General features: G+C 34.6%; 1 long non-coding RNA gene across 4 annotated transcripts; it reads left to right on the forward strand.

The window, feature by feature from the left end:
* Positions 1-3,008: 3,008 nt before the first annotated feature.
* Positions 3,009-8,724, forward strand: LOC131856129 (uncharacterized). Of its 4 annotated transcripts, none has more exons than XR_009358267.1 (4): positions 3,021-3,570; positions 3,671-3,739; positions 6,244-6,344; positions 6,752-8,724. It is a non-coding gene; the product is annotated as an uncharacterized LOC131856129 (long non-coding RNA). The 4 variants fall into 4 exon arrangements; XR_009358264.1 differs by having other exon boundaries at positions 3,021-3,345; positions 3,462-3,739; XR_009358266.1 differs by adding an exon at positions 5,665-5,749 and having other exon boundaries at positions 3,021-3,739; positions 6,752-6,877.
* Positions 8,725-8,982: the final 258 nt, after the last annotated feature.

Genomic DNA, 8,982 nt, shown 5'->3' on the forward strand with positions numbered 1-8,982 from the left:
TTTTGTTTCAGTCATTTTTTTACTGGGTTAGAATGACAGTTGTATGCTTTAAAAGTATTGAATATCTTGACTTGTATTGAAATATTATCTAGATAAATTAAAAATAGACTATACAACTTGTAGATAGACCATAATTAATATTCCACTAGATTTTTGCACCTATAATTATTATGTTTGGCTATCTAGCAGGGTTAAAAATCAAGTAGAATTCTAATGACAGTTTCCTTCTAAAAAAGCTAATGTATATAGTTATTGTCGAAATCATTTCGGTTGTTTATTTGATAAAATGTCCAATTGAGATCTTAATAAAATTATTACATAGCTTGTAGAAAAGCTATATTCAAAATTATGTCTGTGCTTGGAAAAGTACTTGTGCTTGATGGGGTGGTTCAGTTGTCTAAAAAATATGAATGTGCCTACCAAGATATTGTTAGGGTTTCAAGCAGATTCGAAGCAAATATGAACTAACAATTATATGTAGATTTAAATACAAAAGATAAAGAAATAAAATAGGACACAGATAACAGAGAGATTTAACATGGTTCACCTAGAATGGGTTACGTCCACCATACACAACTGTCCAATCTTTCTTATTATTTAGCAAAGCTAGTACATCAACATCACTATGCCTTAAGTATCCCAGCCACTTATAACATGCATTTTTAGGGCAACAAACAAAGTCGGCCTTTTTTAGAGTTTTATTACAATGTCGGTTTTCATAAACAAAAACAGCAAAAAATTTTTTCAACAATCTCCCACTTGGAGATTGATCAAGCTCCACACCGAACAGATATGATAGCACATCTTCCTCTTTGTTCTATTCCATCTCCAAAATAGTTTATTATATATCATTAGTCATAATAGTTTTTTCTATTTTCATTTTAATATCATAGTTAATGTTAGACAAAGTATGGAAACATGAACTTGTAAGCCAAATAATGTGGAGCTTTGCCTTGGTCCTATGTCATACGATTTTTCTTAGTGACTGGGCATTCTTTACCATCATCATAATTTCTCTTCTAATTGCTAATGTAAAAATTCACTAAGATTACTTTAAATCCATATGCTTATGTTGGTACATATTCCCCTTCATTTTTTAGAATGTTACTAAAAGTGTGCTTTCCAGCACAAGTGCCATGTGTTTTAAGAACACAACTCATCAATTTGTAATAGCATTTCTAACACAATAGTAATGATATTGTTTGAAAACTGAACATATTTTGTATGATTTTGGAGAATATTACTGACAAGTGACAAATGAAACCTTTTATGTATATTTATTATAATAATCACTTCATAGACTTCTAGATTGGAGTAATGTCGAGGAGAATTCATTCAAATTATCTGCAATGCATTTCAAAATATGTAGCTAATCTGTTTTTTGTTAATGTTAAATTATTTTTCCACTGATGTGTTATACATTAGACTAGTCATATATGTATGGTAATATCATGAAGATTGACCATCATGATTTAGCCACTATATGCATTATGGTCCTGTCACAATCCTGATATCACTACACTTCCATGCTATGGACTATCCCTCCTTGGTTTTTTACAGTACCCTTCGTCTAATCTTATTAGGTTAGTCACTTTGTATTACCATCATCTTATTAAGTCTGTCACCTTGTATTATCACCAGTTAGTCTCTGCATTACCCATAGTGAGACAATTGTCCATTGGACTGTTTGATCAAGAAAAAATCCAACCACATGAAGTATTGTCACCTTACAATACTCTCATATCTTTTCAATCCATAACAACCACATGCCTCCTTAACAATCTCTATGCATCTATTACTATATTGACAGTCCTTGTTTTCAAAAGTGCCTTTTTCTTCTTGACTAACTCCATTGAATTAATGTAATCTAACACCCATAATTTTCTATTTAGCCCAGAGCCCAATCAACTCTTTGAACTCTTCTCAAGAAAGCTTGAAAAATATATCCACTATTTTCCTACAAAAAAATTGCACATTATATGTCTTCCCTAGTAACTTGTAATCTATCATGATTTTGATTACCTTTACTATTGTTGAAAATGATAAGCTTTTGTACATTCTCATGTCATGGAAGTCGAATAACTGATTTCTAATCTTCATATTGTTAATTTTGCAGCAAGTCTAGAATACAAAAGCTGAGAACAACTAGCAAGTCCAGATAAAAGCTCAAAACACCAAGAAAGCCTACTGAATCAAAAATGAAACAATACAATTGATTACCGCTGTACTATTTTTGCAAGTTTTGTTTTGAAAATGCATAGCATGGTTAATAATCATTTGACAAACATATATCAATATATATCTCCTCCTTCCACTTTGTATTCTTGTGTTAATGTTAAATCAGTTGACAATATGATCATAAAATAATGCAAGCAGACACACACACAAAAATATATATATATATATACTTTCTTCCACTTTGTATTGCAGTGTTCTATATACTTATTAGATGGATATTGCATATAATAATATATCTCTTCTTTCCCAATGACTTTGATAGTTGCATTTATAATTATCTAAAATTATCTAAATCTGCTTTTGATTAAATCAAAATAATAATAATAATAGATTTCATCTTGTTACTGCTTTGCAAAACATCCAATCACATTTCCTCCCTACCAGTGCTTGGCAGGAACTACGTTGCTTGCAGCTCTTGTTAGTTCCTTCCTGCAGGAAACTATAGCGGAGGAGTTGAAATTAACTAGTGATTAAACTAAGCTGCAACAACCAATCAGGAACAATCTTTTCTAAATATTTCCTTTCCATATGCTATTTCTATTAGTGAAGTTGCATATTTTTTATGAGCATTTTAAATAGAAAATGTTTTGGCCGCCCATGATTGGCATTGCAGAGGAGTGACAGTTTTCCAGAGATGTTCACAGTTTTCTATACGAGAGAACGCACGACTACCAAAGGGAGGGTGAGAAAATAGAAGTCTTGGGGTATTCATTTCTGGACATGGCATTGCATATTGTGCCATCGCTGATGCTGCCCCAGACCCTATTGCCATTATTGTCCACCTCTCTCTACATTGCATTCAAAACCACTTATATTTTTCTGGTACAAAAATATTTTTTGCATGTACCGTGCAAACAGTCCACGTAACTTGACAGGTCTAGCATGCTTTGCTTCTTCCATGTCACCTCCTCATATGGACAACTAACCTTTTGTCAAAATCCATTTCTCATAAATGTGATTTGCTTAGGCAAATAAACTGTTTGTTCTATAGGTTTCTGAAGTTTAGTTCATTTTACTAGATCCTGTCAACGGACACAATGTTGAACTAATTGTCATGTTAGGGTTTGTGAAGAAATTGTTCCTGGACGGTTTACAAACATTTTCAGCGTATACATCAAAAAAATGCAGCTACCTATGTCTAAATCTTTTCTGCATAATCTCTTTTATGTTTTGGATTCCTATATGTATTTACCCTATCTTGTATCTATGGTGGTGTTGTTTAGGGTTAATAGTCATCATAACAGACACTAGAATTATATGGCCGAGAAGGAGATGGATGGAAGACAGTCTCTGCAACTTTGTATAGAGGCTCTGATGCCCTCGGTAGCATGGGTAAAAAGCATGAATGGCTTTGTTTTTTTCTCATATTTAGTGTTTTGTTTGCCTGGTTTGCACATTTAGGGTTTAACTCGTGCCACATTATTGATTGAAGAAATAGGAGGAGAAGAATCAAAGTGACTGCTATGAGAATTTTGGGCCTACTGAACAAGCCACACATTAGGTATTTATGTTTTTGTATTATTTGGGTTTTTGCAAATCAAGGGTTTAAGGATTTATTCGCATACATTTTCGGTAAACCACACACCAGCTAGGAAGTTTTATGGTATTTTTTGTTGTTAATTACTCTACATGAAGAAAATAATGATATGGGCAATTTTCGCTATAGCTAATGGGTTTTGACGTTTTTGCTCAATGAAATTCTTACTGTTACTGGTAATGGCACACACGATACACCGGGAATCACAAATAGGGCTTTCCATGCACATTGAATCTTTTTTACCATTAATACTTTTTGAAGAAACTATTATAGACTAGAGTAAAATTGTATAACGTGAGTTAAGCATTACATACTTGGCAAGACAATTTCTTTGGTGGCTTGGTTATGAGATCTGTGGTCATATGTAGTAACCTGGCTACGTAAAAGATGCATAAAGTAAGTATAATAACCGCAACTGCATCATTTTAGACTTGTAGGTCTTTAAACTGATTCATTTCTCTATACAGGGCAATGACCCTAACTATTCCTGTTTTTACATTAGTATCAGGCCTAGTGTCAAATATTAAAGAGTGAATTAGAGTTGTATGACAACCATGAAGAGATATATTCCTTTTTGTTGGCCATAATGAAGTAACAACAGTACCCATGACCTTATTCACCATCTCCCAAAAAGTTTAGCTTCCTGCATGTGCCTACAACAATACATGGATTAAATTAGAACACATGATTCTAATTCAAGAATGTAAAGTAAAGTACGCCTAGAACTAGTAGCCAAATGTAGAAATGCATTTTCATGAAGTCCTAATTTAATCATGAAAATTAATGTAATCCAAGACGATGCAAAAGAAAAAGAAATGGGAATTAGGAAATGAAGAGCACGATAGTTGATTCACCTAAGAAACACAATCACATAAGATTTCACCACTATAGTAATACTTGATTAATTTGATTAAGAAATCTCTATTTAGATACGTGGTTTTGTCAGATTAATATTACCTAGAACAACATGAGAAGGCAACATAGTGTATTTAATGTGCTAGTCATCTACATTAGATTGGTCTGCATATAACAGTAATACCAATGGTTGTGTCTTAACCAAGACTATTTGTATTCCAAATAAATTTCCTTCTGTTGGGGCAGGCCATTGATTTTGAGAAAGGTTTACTTTGTATTAAGCAAGTATTGTACTGAAAAATACCAATGCAATAAAATCATTTTTAAATATATCATCCACATACTATTCATGATCACTACAATATCCTTCTAATCCCTAAATTTTAGTTGTGTGTATTATTGTTTGTAGCTAATTGTCCATCACTCTTCACCACAATATAAGTAGGGTCTCCCTGTTGAAACATAATCATCATCATTTGCCATTCAAAACAAGAAAGGAAACCCTCTTATTAGCTTCAGTTTGGAATCAGTCCCTGTTGAAACATAATCATCTTCATTTGCCATTCAAACAAGAAAGGAAACCCTCTTATTAGCTTCAGTTTGGAATCAGAATGTGACATTTTAAAGCAATTTTAGGACAAAATTTGCCTATATTTATTTACCAAAGAGGTGGCCAAGCAATTTCATTACTTGTACAACCAAACAAGGGAATTCTTTTTTTTTTTAACAAAAATAGGGCAAAAACATTCACCTTTAATCCTTGTGCTAGTGTTCTGGCAGCAAGAGTTCTATAATTCTTTGCTTATAAGATGGACACGAGCCAATAGAAAAAATAGACAAATAGATTCTTGGTACTGTGCATAAGTGCATAAAGACATTTTTTTTGGTTGTTTTGAAAATCAGTTAACTCCAGCGAGCAAAATAAAGAGCACAATGTCATGCATTTGCCTGCATAGGACGTTAAATGAAATACCTAAATTGTGTTTCTTCTCATTTGTGCTGTGGCTCCCATGGTTTACAACAACTTCTATCAGGATATAGATGTGTTCTGGGGTGAAGATCATGTCTACATACTCAACAATGGCCAGGACTTACAGCTTACTCTCGATTAACCTTCTGGTATAATTCGGTTCAGTTTAAATAGCATATTTTAAGTTTTGATTTGTTTAAATGGTTCATTTGAACTCATAGATGTTTAGTCAATAAGATCTATTTATTAATGTGAGTTAATAAGATAAATCATTTGATAAATGATTTCTGGATTTGATTGTGTGTCAGTTTTTTGAATATCAACGTTTGGGATCACACTCCATGATGCATAATCCTGATGATGGATTACTGAGTGTGATCCAAAACGTTGATGTTCAAAAAACTGACACACAATCAAATCCAGAAGTTGTTTGCCATTATCATGGATTATAGAATTTTTTAAAAATTGATAAATCATTTGCACAAATCAAAATTTAAAATGTGTTGTTAAACCCACCATATATTTTGTACGGTTTAACTCAATGCATCACTATATATGTTAATATGTTTACGATTTCTATGATTTGTCTTACCACTATAGACCTTAATATGTTTATGATTTCAATGGTTTTTCTTGTGAATAGGTTCGGGAATCCAGTCAAAGCAGGAGTTTCTGTTTGGGAAATTTGATATGCGTATGAAGTTAGCAAGTGGAGATTCTACAGGCACAGTTACTACATTTTATGTAAGTATTATTTTGTCTCAAATAACATATTTTAAGCTTTTGATCTGTTTACATATAATTTATCTTAAATCATATTAATGTCTTCAAAAGAATCTTCTTAGTAATATGATTTTATCTTAAATCAAAACTTAAAGTATATTGTTTAAACCTGACTTCATTTCCATACTAATAATTATTGTATAATTTTAAAAATGATTTCATGAATTTCATTTGAATTCACAATATACTTTAAAAACTGACTTAATTACACTCAACAATCCATCATTAAAAAAAGAAAAAAAGAAAGAAAATCAAGACCTAAAAAATTTCTCCCCTCAAATCCAAAAAGAGAAAAGGATCCTTATTAATAGATTCATAACACAAATATATGTATCATATATGATTAGCTTACAGGATTAATTTTGCAGTTCCATTCCGGATGAGACGAGCAGTAACTTCGCTGGTTCCATGCTACCACCTTAGATTTAACTCTAAAACCATATGCAATATATGTGGGGAGCGCCCTTAGTATATGGGATGTGGGAGACGTGGCGTCGGGATTGCTCTCAAGTCTGCAGCCTTCTTTAATGTAATTCCAAAATCATCGCTCATGTCCATCTGCTCACAGCTCATCCCATCCGGAAGTTTCCACTCAAATGAGTGAATTAAAGAAGCCAAAACGAAATGAACAATACAACTTGCCAATGGAAGCCCCGGACACATTCTTCGTCCCGCTCCGAATGGAATCAGCTCGAAGTCTTGTCCCCTGTAATCTATCTTGCTATTCTCACCCTCTAAAAACCTTTCGGGCGTAAATTCCAAAGGATTCTTCCAAATTGCAGGGTCCCTTCCCATAGCCCACACGTTCACCATCACCTGGGTGTCCTTGGGTATAACAAATCCTCCAATCTCGCAGCTGCTTGTGGCTTTGTGGGGGAGAAGCAGAGGACCCGTCGTGCGCAATCGGAGTACTTCTTTCACGGCTGCATGGAGATACGGAAGACGATCCAAGTCAGTTCCACTTTCCGGTTGCAACCAACTACTTCATCCAGTTCTTGACGGGCTCGGTTTAATTTCTGTGGATTGCGAATCAATTCTGCCATGGCCCATTCTATTGTTGTAGTGGTCGTCTCAGTACCTGCAATAAACAATTCCTGAAACCATAGAGCACAATCAGAGGTCTGGAAAATAGCAGAGATATATTTATATACCCTAATTAATTTGCTTTTAATCTTTTCAGTACTCGTAGCTATTAATGCTCGAACACAAGAAGAGTGAAATCTTCAGTTCTGGAATCCAGCAGAACATCGAGAAAATCCTTGTCCGAGTCCTTACGCTGAACGCTTTGGCTGAGCCTTTTCTATATGAATGTATCAGAGAAGTCATACAATTCCTTGAAAAGCCTGTCCATCTCACGGGACACTCGCTGGGGGTCGAGGAATCGGAGAAACGGGAAAAAGTCCACCAAATTGGGCTTTCTGGCGACCACCATCAATTCACAGATGGTATCTTTGAGCCCCGCAGAAGCTGGATTGTGAGGATCAAAGACACTTGTGCTGAAAATCATGTTGCCTAACAAATTCAGAGACGTGCAGAACACCGTATGAGCGATATTCACAACCTTTCCTTTGTCCTCGAAAATGAGTCGAATGGTGCTAAATACTTGATCTCTTCTGAGATGTTGCAGAGCTTCGAGTCTTTTGGGGCTGAAGAGCTCAACAGTTGAAATGGGACGGAGATGGCGCCAGTAAGGACCGTAATCAGCGCAAATTAGGGAGGACTTGTCATGTGAAAGAGATTTGTGTGCCTCTGTCACCATCCGCCCCGCCAAGATGTTGTCGTGCGTTTTAAAGACCTCCTTGGCCATGGCAGGAGAGGAGACCACCACTACTGTTCTCATGCCCAGACGGAGAGTCATCAGTGGACCGTATTTCAGAGAGAGGGCATAGAGAGACTCGTGAGGCTTATTCCTCAGCTGAAGCAGATTTCCCAGTATAGGCCAACCACTAGGCCCAGGGGGCAGAGAAAGACTCCGCTCTCTTCTCCATAGAAAGAAGAAGAACAATATCAGTAAAGCAGCAGTAAGAAGCATAGAATACCAAGAAAACAGTGGAATATCCATATTTTATAGGCAGAATCCGTACCAGCACTTGATTGCAGGTCGCAGCACGTTTTTGTTTGTCTAGACTTTTATACCAGTGTTGCACACTTTTTGAGTGCACTAGTTTGAATCAACAAGCTTTTGGAGTGCACTAGTTTGAAGCTTTACAACACGTTTTTGGAGTGCACTAGTTTGAATTCTTGATCTATCTGTACAAAAAGACATAAGAGATATCACTTTCATTGCCTAAATTACATGAATAGTGTCTCTGAATTATTGTCATGTCTGCCTTTTAGTAAGGACAGGTGCGCTTTTGTTGAGTTGAACGTCTACTCTACTTGAATAATAAATAACAAACTCAATTGGAAATAGCTTTCTAAATTTTTAAATATACGTATGTTAATTTCTTCTGTTTTACTTTTATATTATATCAGTTTCAAAAGGTTCATGCAATATAATATTTTGAATTGTTTTATATATTTTTTGAATTATGTATAAAAGAACAAAAGGGAGCATTTTGATTATCTATTTTATTTACTATCATTTATTTAATTTACA

This window comes from Cryptomeria japonica, chromosome 6 (assembly GCF_030272615.1).
Source record: "Cryptomeria japonica chromosome 6, Sugi_1.0, whole genome shotgun sequence".
Classification (NCBI taxonomy): Eukaryota; Viridiplantae; Streptophyta; class Pinopsida; order Cupressales; family Cupressaceae; genus Cryptomeria; species Cryptomeria japonica.